General features: G+C 33.6%; 1 protein-coding gene across 1 annotated transcript in view; it reads right to left on the bottom strand.

Annotated features, from left to right (window-relative positions):
• Positions 1-7,361, bottom strand: part of LOC150092525 (liprin-beta-1-like) — a 494,640-nt gene extending 487,279 nt beyond the window's left edge. Inside the window, exon 1 of the mRNA XM_090414366.1 lies at positions 7,313-7,361. The gene's annotated coding sequence lies outside the window, so the exon portion shown is untranslated. The remainder of the gene's footprint in view (positions 1-7,312) is intronic.
• Between the last annotated feature and the right edge of the window lie 6,687 nt (positions 7,362-14,048).

Below are 14,048 nucleotides of genomic sequence, written 5' to 3'. Positions count from 1 at the left end.
TGGATTGATACAGTAAAAAGTGCCTTAGAAGATAGAAATATAAGATCTGATAATGTTGGAGTCTTGATAGGTAGCAGACTTATTTAGAGGAAAGTTGTAGATAGGAAGTTAGTAATGATGTAATTTTTCATGTAGTACTATCATATCCTGCACACCCTTGAGGGTATATATATCAGGAATTTGATGAGATATATATAATCTGATATTATATCATCCAAATATCATATGGATGAAATATATCAGATAATTTCTGCTTCATATCCATATTATTTTAACAGCATCAAAATGTTATTTCAATAGACACTTTATGTCCACATAAGCTGGTTCTGAAATGTATTGCACCAAGGGGTACATGTATTATACTCTGAAACTTGTTTCAGTAATGAAATACTATGCATTGGCATACTGAAAAGGATTATAAAAATGATTAATGTAGAATTTTCGCCTAAGTATCAAGGGCATCATCAGTACAAGATCACAGAATGGCAATTAAACAATAACAGGCAATTCTAAAAAAGTGCCACCTGAGTAACTAATGTAAGATAACTAAAAAAAGTCAACAATTTCCGAAATATTGGAAGTGTATTAAAATTTATTTTAATGTATATCCTAGTATACGTTATAATTTCCTTAAGCTATTTAGTAAAAATGCATAACTAACGTCTAAGCCTTTCCACGAGAATTTCCTAACTTATTTAAAATAAATAAATACTTTTTTTTTTTTAAATTATATAAATATATACACAGACAAAATAAAGTTAGGAAAGATTGGCTGATATAAAAATGTACTCACTCCCACAAAGGGAATAGACAGAGATCATTGGATCTGTTTAAATTAGGAGAATGAAGTAAAGTTTCACACATTTCTTTATAAAGATGTTCTATGAGGAAATGGCTTTATGAAGGACGCTTGTCTGTCCCAATGAACTCTTACGTTTAGTGTCAATAGCATGCTCTGCAAGTCCAGACTGTTCAGGATGTTCTAGACAAATAAAAGCAACGTTCCTGTTTGTCCAAAATAAGATAACCCACACAAGCAAGGAATCTGGTAACTGCCTGGAAGACTTAAGAGGTGAAAACTTGTCCTTAAAAGAAGCAAGAAACATGGAGATTGTTCTGATAAGGCAAAAGGCAACAAAACTTTCAAATCTTTTTGAAAGTTTTTAAAAGAAAGGTTTTAAAACTTTTACTGTGTGTTCACTAATACCATACACATAAGAGAGAGGAATGCAAATTATGCCTTCTATATTTGAAGAGGCAAAGATATGTTAAAAGCTTTTTGATGAAAGAATCCTTAAAACCATTAAATAAAATGGTGGAATTAACATGTTGTAATTCTTTCTGTAAAACTTCATCTAAATTACATAAAGTATGAGCACGATGTACTAAAGTCTCAACAGTGCCAGCCTTTTGGCTAGGATGGTGATAACAGCCTCTATGAGTGTTTTTTGGAAAAATTGAAAATGCAACCTACCATCTGATCGACAAAGAATTAGAAGAAGTAAAACGCTAATTGTTTATTTACTTATTCTTCTTCTAAGGTGAATTGGATACTGGGATGAAGTGCATTTATTATTATTATTATTACCCCAAGACCTCATGGAGTCAAAGACTCATCTGGAAGGTCCTTTTATCACACACACAGCTCATCATACTGTGCCTTGAACACATTCAAACTCCTTGCAGACAAAGACTCCTTGCACTCTCAGGCAAGGCATTCCAATCATTCACAACTCTGCACGGAAAAAACCTGCCTCTCACTCCCCTACTCACACCCTCTTTATACAGTTTCCAGGTATGACATCTGGTTCTCCCAAGATCTCCCACTATTTTCTGTAGAACCTCTCCAGCATTGATCCTATAACAACCCCTTAACTAGTAGGTCTCTATCATATCTCCCCTCTTCCTCCTCTCCACCAGACTCTGCAAGTTGCAGCTTCTCAATCTTTCCTCATACTCGACATTCCAGAGGTCAGAAACTACCTTAGTCAATCACCTTTGGACCCTTTCCAACATCTCTTTATCCTTCTGAAAACCAAGTGACCAAATCTGGGCACAATAGTCCATGTGTGGCGCCTAATCAAAGCTTTATACAACGGAACAAGAATCTCCCTACTGCTACACGTCAATGTCCTCCGCATCATTCCCAGAAGCCTTTGTGTTGTCTTCACAATTTTTCTTCATAGTTTTGAGGCAACTATGACAGTATTGCATGATTAAGTTTATATTATTATTAATTGCCTATCCACAATTTTCCTCCAAATTTAATTTAGAAAGAAACTGCTATAACTCAAAGGAAGAACCATTCCAAACTGCAAAAATGTCATCCACATACCGGTACCAATGTGTAGGTCTGGGTAAAATGTTATCAAAAATATGTGCTTCAAAGTGTTCCATGAAGAAGTTGACAATAGTAGCAGATATAGGATTCCCCATGGCTGGTCCTTTGATCTGTTGATATAATTTGTTTTAAAGGAGAAATAACCAGAATGTATTACAAAATCACACAGTTTAACAATAACTGAAGGAAATTCTTCTTGAAGTCATCATCATCATCATCAATTTCCTGATGTGTATACTCAAAGGGTTTTGAAGCAACCATGACAGCATTGAATGATTAAGTTTACATCATTATTAATTGCCTATCCACAATTTTCCTCCAAATTAGTCTACTACTTTTTAGCAATCCAATACTATCATATCTAACATTTCGTGCTTCTAAGATACTTCTGACTGAATCAATCCACTAACACATTGGTTTTCCTCTGGGTCTCTTTCCTGCCATCTTGGTATCAAATACCTGTTTTGCTAACCTTTGCTCACCCATTCTATTTAAGTGACCACACCATCTTAGATTAGCTCTGCTGACACATTCTTGAATGTTAATAATGTCAAGTTCTTTTCTAATATCTTCATTTTTAATATGATTCTGGCATTGATGCCATCGGTTCACTCCCTTAACTTTTCTCAAAACCATGTTATCTGTGGTCTCTAGTCTTTGATCAAGTGCTTTATTTCTAACCCAATTCTCAGATCCATAACTTAAAACTGGTTTAAACACTGTCTTGTATACTGCTGGTTTTGTGTTTTGGCTAATTTCTCTCTTATTCCATATAAATTTATTCAGCTGGCTACCCACCATACTAGCTTTGCTTATTTTATTGTCTATTCCTAGATTTAACCTACCATTTTCACTAAAAACTGTGCCTAAATAGCTAAAATATTTTACTTGTTCTATAGGATCTCCATTCAGAATGCAGTAGATACTATAGGAAGAAATTTTGACATGGTCAAAGTTTCTACTTATTTTCACAGGTTTGGTCTTTTTATTGATTTTCATTACTGATTATGTATTACTTGATATAATGTCCTATTTACAGCATATAACTGTAGCTTTTTGAAGAGCACTTTGTCATATGCCTTTTCCAGATCAACAAAACTTAAATACAAATCCTTGTAATATTCCCATGATTACTCAACTATTTGTCATAAAGTGAAAATCTAATCTTGACAACATCTCTTTGGCCTCAGCCCAACTTGTTCTCTAAGTTTTTCTTCCAGAATTTTTCTCAACCTCTTTTCAAGTATGCTTGCATAAATTTTACCTGGAACACTTAGTAGAGAAATTCCTCCTTAATTCTCATATTCAGCTTTATTCTCTTTTTATAGATGGAAACTATGAGGGCTCTACTCCAATCATCTGGAATTCGACTTTCTAGCCCATCACTCTAAATTATGCAGTGCAACCAACAAGAGTATTTAGGTTTAGGTGCTGATTTACATTCATGTTGTACTTTAATGGAATAATTTTCAACACAAAGAGAAATAATTAAACAACAGGTTTAATGGTTTCTTTTAATGGCAGTGTAGCCACTGCAAAACTTTTATATCTCCATATTTAAGCATTTCTGGTTGAATATAATCTACTCCTCTGCATTGCTTGAAAGTGTGGCAACTGTGAATAATAATATCATCTACTCCACAGCTGCCTTTCCATATTTCAAATGTCTGATAGCCTTTCTACCTCAAGTATTGATATGTACTCGTCTTTGCATTTCTCTTAAAAATGTTCTAGTATGGCACTGCTTGTTTCATTTTTTAAGTCTTTCAAAGTAATTACTGTAGACATCTAGAATATCCTTATCTTCAGTTTTCTTGTCGCCTTTATCAATTTGATTCTGTTTACATACTTTTTCTTTCATTTCTAAGACTTTCCATGACTTTTGTTTAGCTACTTTTACACGTTGCTTAGCTCTCTTACATTTTCCTCTGTATTCTTTTAGGGCATCTGCCAACTTATTTGCTAGGAACTTTTAGTATGCGTTTTTCTTTTCCAGAACTGATTCTTTAACATCATCAGTCCACTATGGAGGTTATTTTTCTATAAGAACCCCATAGTGTTCTCAGTGGTTTGGTCTCATACCACTGAGATACTGAGACCAAACCACAAGGCTTGGTTCTTTCACACTGCTCCAAATATTCTTCAATGTTTGTACAGTCGGGTCTACAATTTGCCTGCTAAAGCTGCTGAACATTAATTATTTTTAAAACTTTCTTACATACTGTTATTTTCAATTAATATTCATTTTTATCCTGCTTAGCACTAAGTAATGGGAAGTAATGGTGGCTTTCAATCAATTTCAAATCCTCTGTACACTCTTGTATCTTGAACCCAGCATGAAGATATTGCTATCAACAATGATACAATCAATAAGGCTTTTCTTATTTCTTGTGTCTTGAAGTAAGTCAATGGTGTCAAATAAAGGAAGATTAGTAAACAAGGTTATAACATCTAAACTAATAATATCTAAAGTGTCCAGATGAAGATCAGAAATTTTATTTTTAAAATCCAAAGTATTTTTCATATATACACTGAAACTATTGTTTGTTTGTGTGTGTGTGTGTGTGCGCGCGCACGCAAGGGAGGAAGGTTCTGAATGCTCGGATAAAAACCATTCAACACCTTAACTGATGTTTAAGAATGTGTGCCTAGTGATATCAAGTCAGTAATGTTTAGTTTGTTTGGAAAATTTACATATATTTAACCTACATTCCTCATTTGATCGCTTTTTCCAAATAATGAAATGCCCACATTTTTTATAATATCAGTCCTTAAAGTTTATTTATTTAAAACTTTATTTTAAATTATAAGTTCCATATGGCATGAACATGACATTATTGCAAAGAAATCTGAATAATAACCAATATTTGATGATTCATAGTAGAGGTTCGGTGTAGTGGTTGAGACAGTTGTAGGTGTCCTCCTGCAATGAGTCTTTGGACACCTTGGAGGTGTCAGGAATAATAATAATAATAATAATAATAATATTCAGAATTAAAAAAAAAGTATGCCTGCTAAAGAGAAAAAAAAATTAAGCATAACATTCTTAACTCTTGCATTGCAATTACTGGTCTACCATCCCCAGTGAAATTATCTGTTCACACATACTGTTAAATCTAAATGATTTACAGGCAAGTAATTGGTAAGGATTAAAATCAGAGATGAAACAATCAAGATTATGAGACTGAAACATCATGGCTGTTATGTGCAGTCTCTGTTTAGTACAACTGTTTTGAAAGATAAAAATCAAAGTTTCTGGGAGGAAAAAACTGACATCACCATATAAGAATCTGCATAGTAAAGAATTATTTATTTCATTTTATATGGAGACATAACAAAATTTAGCATGTTCGAGAATTTTTTTTTTTTTTCAATACAAATTAGTCCCCTTTCATATCTGTCAACTGTGAGTATGCTTTCTTTCAGACTCATGATTTTTTTTTCAATACATGCAAAATCCAAGAGTTAGTTCAACAGCAACTCTTCATTGAAGAACATTATGTTGTAACACAGCTGTTGTCACGTATGTAACAGCCTGCCAGTCATCTGATACCCACACCATGGGCTGATGCAATACCCCTATATCTTGCCTAATTACTTTTTGAAAAATGCAATACCCCCTACATCTTGCTTGCTATTTTTTTTTAAATCTTATTATCAGCAATTTCTTGAAGTTTGAGTTTCATATTTTAGTTTCAAATGGTGTGATTGAAAGTGAAGTTCACATGCTCTCTTTTTAAAAATTTTTAATGGCTCTTTACTTTACAAAAATAACTCAAATAACTTACTAAGTAAAATTGCCATATCTTGGTACATGATAGACACTGATTAAAACTGCTTGGCTGATACCCATGCCTATGTATAATAATGCCTTCCATGTGCCATCTACATGGAAGGCATCATCATATACAGTTTATGCACTTCTATACAAGCAAGATGCATACACATATGTATGACTCACCAAATACACAAACACACACTCTTTTCAAATTCATAGTCAATCGTGCAAAAGGAAACCAAAATTTTCAATTAGAATTATTTTTATTACAACATGGGTAACTCCATGGAGTCCTTACTCACTAAGAATGGGGGGGGGTTTACAATGAACATTGATTACTTTTGAAAATACTGAGATTGACATAGGTAAAGTGGATATTAGATCCAACATTCTTTCAAAGCAAAATGTTTGTAGAAACTATGAAAGTTTCGTAAAAATGACCGGAGTGTTTACGAGACCACAAGCATTGGAGTTGCCTTAGTTTGCACTATTGCTTACACTTTTTTTAGTAATTACTTTTATGCACCGACTGAGAGTTCAACTTACGAAAAATACACATTTCTCTGCTTTCTTAAGGTTTCTGTCTGGTCTCTGAAGTAAACCAACCAGGTTTGAAACAGCTGTCAGGCCAGTGAAATCTTAAAAAACGCACTACTAAAAGGAGAATATATGGACGCTTGGGCAGCGGTCGTCTTTTAAGTGGTGCAAACTATGGCAACTCCGATGCCGAGGATTGTATTCTCGTAAGTTCTCTTGTCATTTCTAAGAAACTTATAATTTCTACAAACATTCGGCTCTGAAGAATAATGTTGGATCTAATATCCACTTTGCCCTTTTAGTAATTACTGAGATTGATTTACGAAAGTGGTCATCATGCTGTGATATCTAATAAAAGGGCAGTTCATTCATATAAAATTACGCGAAACTCATAAAACACTAAAAAAAAAAAATTAGAATACGGGATGAAATGTTTATATTTTGATTTACATTTAAAAAACAATGAAATATTAATAGATCATTTTTGATCTATTAATATTTCAACAGAAAGTTCGACTAATACATGAAATCAAAACGGTATGTGACGATGTTTTTTTAATTACATTGAAGCAAGGTACTGAAATTTTATATTTAATAATTCTTTCATATCTGTTGCTGTACACCACAAAAACAAAATAATAATAGTATCAACGTACCACAAAATATAAATAATAATAATCGTACGATACAAAAGAAATACAACCGATACCATTCAGACAAACTACAACACTGACCTCTATAGGCATTTGGATTATTTATTATTAATATTGAAGTAGTTCCACCACATGTAGCTTGTACAAATTGCTCAATGCTTTTGCTTAGCTTAGTGGCTGGGGAGTCTATGTTAAACTACACTACTAGGAAAGAAGTCAAAGAACACTATAGTGTGAGGAACAAACATCCATGGTGCCCACCTTAATAAAATGTAGGACTTTCTTTGAATGCGATGACAGCAGCAGCAATCATATGGAGTATACTTTCCACAAGCTTACGATAGCGATCAATGAGAATTTTAGACAATTCTTCCTGTAGACATGTAATGAGGTCCTCGACTTTGTGGGGGGGGAAGTCCATTGACCACGCAGATGCTGTAGTTCAGTGTTTCTCAACCTGTGGTCCGCGGATTACAGGTGGTCCGCAGGCAGACTTAAATAAATTAAATAAATATACATTTTTTAATTATCTAAACAAATTAAAATTGAATAAGTAAAAATTATTGAAATCAAATGGAGACTTAAAAAAAATATATCGTCAGAATGTTCAAAGGCGGAAGCAATAAAATTATACTGCCGCTAAATTTGTATCAGCAGAATGACAATAATAAAAGAGGGGTGAAGTGAACAATAATATAGTTTTATTACTCCCGCCTTCCCTTGCTGTTTTGTCAGATTTGAAGTGAACATGTGTTATCCACATTTCAACCAATAGCTTGTTGTTTATTGATTTTTATTATTGAAGGTTTCCCTCCATTCTGCCCCCCCCCCATAAGAGACTTGGCTACGAAGCCGCAAATAAAGTAGGAAGTGGAAGCTAATAAAATTGGAATCGATGCAACCAATGAAATGACCGATGAATCGGTCTAAACTGCACGTGCAAATGATCAGTGGCTTGTTTTGAGGTAAGAAAGCCCTGAGACAAGATAATTGACCTTCATTTAAAATAAAATAAATCTTCATAACCTAGAGGAGGTTCGAACTCCGGTCCTTCCGATACTTGGACAAAGTGTGTCCTATTTAACCCCAGTATTATATATTTATATATTTTTCGGAAATGTTTTTTAATAATGGAAAAGTGGCTTAGAACTAGGAGTTTGAAAAGAAGGGCAGATGAAACAGGTGACGCTAACCCTAATTGTGATACAAGTGTTGTAACGGCGTGTAAATCTGATACTATTAAAGAAGAAAAAACAAGCAGTTCAAAGAAAAAATACAGTAGAAAATATAACAGTTCATATTTGGAATTCGGGTTTAGTTCCGGTGAAGATGAAAGCGAACTCAATGTGTTTTGTGTTATGAAGTGTTGTCGAACGAGTGCATGAAACCTGCGAAACTCCGATGACATTTAGAAATTAAACATTGTGATGTGAAAAATAAGGCCAATTGAGTTTTTTCAGCGACGCTTAGGGACATTAATTCATGGGAAAGATATACTTTCGGCTATAGGTTCCATTAATGGAAGCATCCTATCTCTTATGTTTGTGCATAGAGAAATCAGGGAAACCTCATTCTATTGGAGAAATTTTGCTACTTTCAGCTATAAAAGATGTGATAAAAACGATGTTTGGCAACAAATTACTAAAAGATGTTAATTTGATTCCTCTTTCAAATGACACTGTCAGTCGCAGAATTAATGATATGGCAGGTGATGTAGAATCTCAGTTAATCGAAAGAGTTAAGAAGAGCACTTATTATGCGTTATTACAAATAGACGAGACTGCTGATGTTATACAAGTGATGCGCAGTTAATATGCTACATAAGATATATGCATGATAACAACATTCATGATGATATTCTGTTTTGTAGAACTGTGCCATCGCGAACATCTGGAGAAGAAATATTTCACACTCTCAATAATTTCATGATACACAAAGGGATCCAGTGGGGAAAATGTATAGGCTTCTGTTCGGATGGAGCCCGCACCCTTACAGGCAGGGATGGTTGGTTGTTTCTATAGTCAAGGAAGTAGTTCCGGATATGAATTGGGTACACTGTTTCATACATAGGGAAGCGTTAGCCACCAAAGGAATGTCACCAGAATTTAAAACTGTGCTATATAACGCTTTAAAGATAGTTAATTTTATTAAAGCTCGATCATTAAATAACAGGTTATTTTCAGTACTCTGCGATGAAATAGGCAGTGAATATACACAACTTTTGCTTCATTATGAAATTCGCTGGCTTTCCAGGGGCAAAGTACTAATAAGGTTATTTCAATTAAGGCACGAAGTTTTATTATTTGTAAATTAACATAATTCTGATTTTGCATCACTCCTTGATGACGAAGCATGGTTATCAACACTGTCCTATCTTTCAGACATTTTTTCGAAATTAAATGAACAAAATCTCTCCCTTCAGGGAAATTCTTTAACTATTCTTGATGCCTACGAAAAAATAAAGGCATTTGAAAAAAAAACTGGTTTAATGGATTAATTATGTAAAAGACAGACAATTTCCACCTTTTCCAACATTGGAATCCTTTTTAGTGGAAAATGATATTTTTGTTGATTCTGAGTTTCTGGAAAGGGTTTGTGACCACATCAAAAATCTGAAACAAAATTTAGAATCATATTTTCCGAATAACTTTTATAAGAAATTTCTGTGGGTTCGCGATCCATTTCCGGCTTGCACTCACGCGAACGACCTTTCGTTATAAAAAAAAAAAAAAAAGAACAGTCAATTGAGCTTTCAAGTGATAGTGGACTTAAAATGCAATTCCGTGAGCTCGATTTTGGATCTCGCCATCAGTGAGAAGTGAATTTCCCCAGAACCAGCGCTAGGGTCTTTGCCGCCGCATGCAATTTCTATCTAAGCTCCCCTGTAACGATCCGGACGTGTGTGGTTCTTTTACGATAATAAAAATTTAAATTATTTGAAATTTCTTAAATAAATTTTGACAGAACAGCCACACGTTGGTTCGTTAAATGTAACGAACCGGTGTTTACTAGGCAGGATAATCCTTAAAAACAAGAATATTCAAAAAATTCTCAAAAGTTAAAGTAAATTTTGATAAAGCCACTTCACTTTAATCGTTGAATATAATGATACAGGGATTATAGCCTTCTCACCGACCCGAATCGCTAACAAAATTAAAATGAATTTTAATTAAAGTTAAAATTTATTTGAACTAAAGTTTAAAAAATTCTTGCATTTTACAAGTTACTAAATTCTTAGTAACTTGTAAAAAAATTTTAATAATTTTTATAAGTGGAACTATCTTTTAGGAAAATAAAAGAAACTCAAGATAGATGAGAAAATAAGAAAAGAATTCAGAAATAATTAGAACATTTAATATAAGTATTCAAAATATAACATCTTTACAGAATAACAGAAAATAAATTAAATTACATAAATATACTTGAAATTTTTTTTTTTTACAATTTTAGGGTTTTTGATTTCATATTCACAAAATTAGAAATAATGGCCTTAACGTCTAATTCCGCACATATATCATTTTGAATAGCTATTAACGCCAAACTAGCAAGCCATTTTTGTGACATACTTATTCTTAAGTAGGTTTTAATCAATTTCAACTAGGAAAAAGGAACGTTCACCGCTCGCTACACTAACAGGTAAGGTTAATAGTATTCTTAAAGCAATTGAAAAGTTAGGGAAAGATTAATTATTGGACACAATAAAATTAAGAATATCGAAAAGATTTTGAATATTTAAATTATTCTACAGAAATATATCCCGGAAAGCACATAACTCATCATATAATTCTATTGCATTTATGTCTTTATTGTCGCCGTCCTTCAAGAGAATCTCTAAATCGTCACAATTTTTTCGTAAATCTTCGTTATTAATTTATAGTAATCTATACAAGAAATTGAAATTATCATAATATGTTTTTAGTTGTTCAAAACGTTCTATTAACGAACAGATCGCAACGTCTAGAAGTGTATAAAACACATTCACTCTAAATTTATCTTCTGGTGATTGTGGCGTTTCGTCATGATCTCGTAGTCAAATTGGCGTGAGTAAAATGCTTCAAGGCAGAAATATGAACATTACACTTGCCTTAGAATCTATCAAAAACTTAATAAAACTTACAAGAGTATCGATCAGATACAAATTTTAAAGAAGTTCTAAAAACGACAAAAGAACTGAGTGAAGAGGTGTTTGGAGAACAAGAATTTAAAGCGTCGTCGAACTTCAGTACCAGCTTTAAATTCTTGTTCTCCAAACACCTCTTCACTCAGTTCTTTTGTCGTTTTTAGAACTTCTTTAAAATTTGTATCTGATCGATACTCTTGTAAGTTTTATTAAGTTTTTGATAGATTCTAAGGCAAGTGTAATGTTCATATTTCTGCCTTGAAGCATTTTACTCACAGGGTTTATTCTGTTAAGTGAATCATGCCAAGTTATAAGAGAGCAAATAAATTTGTAGTCCTTTATTTTAGCACATAATGTTTGTGCTTTATGCTGAGTTAAAAAAAATCAGCTAACGCCAATTTGTTCCCGTATAGGGAGTAGGCGGGGCCGTTCACCATATCTAACTTATTGGAGACTGAGTGGGCAGTTCAATCTCCACTGGTAGCCAATCAGTGAGATAGCTGGCCCGAGGCTATCACTAATTAAGCGGCATTCAGTGAAGAGAGACGGCTCAACAAGTGCCGCCATCTCGTGGTTCCTCACCCTAACACTCGTATTTAATGTCTGAAAATAATGTGGGTTCGACTGTCGATTTTCTTGAGTTTACAGGACGAAAAAACACAGTTTCCGGGAGAAAAAACCCTCTAGCCCGTACCAGAGATCGACTAACTCGGAAATCGGTCGAAAAAAGCTTAGAAAAATTTCCTCTAGTCGGCGACTAGATTTGAACCATCAAATCCTTTCTTCGTGCGGTCAAGTGCCATAGAGTGCAAACGCCCTTTATTAAAATTTTCATTATTTAAAATTTCAAAAAGTGTATCGTAAATTTTTCCTAAGTGATATCGTAGAGGGCGGATTGCATTAATTTTACTTTCCCATTGCGTTTCTGATGGCTGTTTCAAAGGGTTTTTTTTTCGAATTTTAAAAGGATTGTCGAACGTTTCTAAGAGAAAGAAAGGAAATTGTATATTTCTTGAATAATTGCAAAGAGACTAATTGAATCTGCATTCACTTTGGCTGCATCGTTAATGATTAAATTTAGAGTATGAGCAGTACATGGCACGTAAAAAGCTCGAGGATTTTTGTTCGAAAGCAAATTTTGGAGCCCATATTTTTTCCCTTTCATATTTTTCCCATTGTCATACCCTTGACCTCGCATGTTTTCAATGGGAATGTTCCATTTTTCCAGTTATTCCATTATTCTGCACATAAACCACGTCCAGTGGAATCTGATATATCTGCAAAACCTAAAACATTTTCCCTGATCTTGACAATTCCATTGTCACAGGAAACAAAGCGAATATTAATGGTCATTTGTTCTGTTTTACATGCATCAGGCGCGCTGTCTAAAATTATGGAATAATATTTAGATTTTCGAATTGATAATAAAATTGTATTCTTGATTACATTACTTAAAGTTTCCAATATTTCATTTTGACTGTCTTTACTCAAATAGTGTACCCTATTATTTCGTTGTAGGGCCCTTTCAATATGATTTTCCATAACGGGATCAAACTTCGCAAACAGTTCGTCTAATTTTAAAAAATTGCCGTTATGCCTTTCGTATAATTTATCAGATGATCCGCGAAAAGCTAAATTGGCTACCAACGAATTTTATAATTTCAATCAAGCGTTCTAAAACACTCGTCCAATGTTTCTATTCCATTTCATACATGCTTTGAGTCTGGCAATCAATAGTACTTTTGTTTTTTAAATTTTTATCGAGTTGCTTCCATTTTAAGAAGTTTTTCATGTGAGTTAAACTAGTCTCATGTCTATGCAAAGTTGTACTTACAATTCTCCAATCGTTATAACCTTCTACAAGACTACTTGATTCGGTAGGTGCGAAAAGTTTGCAACAAAAGCAAAAAACAGAATTAAAAGTTTTGGAATAAATGAGCCATGTTCTTGGCACGAGCTCCTCGTTTTCCATTTTTCTATTATAATACGTGTCGCCAAATTTACAACCATATGTATCTCTGGGATATATTATATTTTTTTTTGAACAGGCCCCATTTCAATTAAAACAACTCGTAATTTTTCATCAATATTTCCCCATTCACCTGGATCTTCTAAATTTACAGAGACTAACAATGTGTTAGTTTCGCGATCAATTACAACTAAATCTTCTCCTAACTGTTTTTCACTTAAATCATGCGTCTTGTTATCTTGTTCAATAGTTGCAATAGTACTTTCTTGAAAACTGGATGATGTGCATGGTCCTTCAACTCTAATTTCTGATGTATCGAGTTGGTTACAATCTGCATCAGAATATTTTAATATTTTAACAAATTTATTAAGAGCCCTAGTTTGTTTTTCTTAATATCTACTTCTTTCGCAGCATGACGCTTACGATTTTGTGCACCGGATAACTTTTTTTTTAATTTTTGATTCCATTTCTATTTTATACCTGCAGGAAATTATTACACAACACGACACAGAGACGAAATAATTCTCAGCACTGCGCTATTGTCAGTAGCCTGCTGAGATGCATACCATAGGACTGGTTAACTAGCAACAAATGTTTTGAACAAAAATTCGTTTCTGCGCATAAAAACCTTCACCGTTTCACTTTAGATA

Source organism: Typopeltis vanoorti, chromosome 25 (assembly GCF_054136105.1).
Source record: "Typopeltis vanoorti isolate ZY-2024b chromosome 25, IOZ_Tvanoo_1.0, whole genome shotgun sequence".
NCBI classification, from domain to species: domain Eukaryota; kingdom Metazoa; phylum Arthropoda; class Arachnida; order Uropygi; family Thelyphonidae; genus Typopeltis; species Typopeltis vanoorti.
This window is presented reverse-complemented; position numbering and strand designations above follow the sequence as displayed.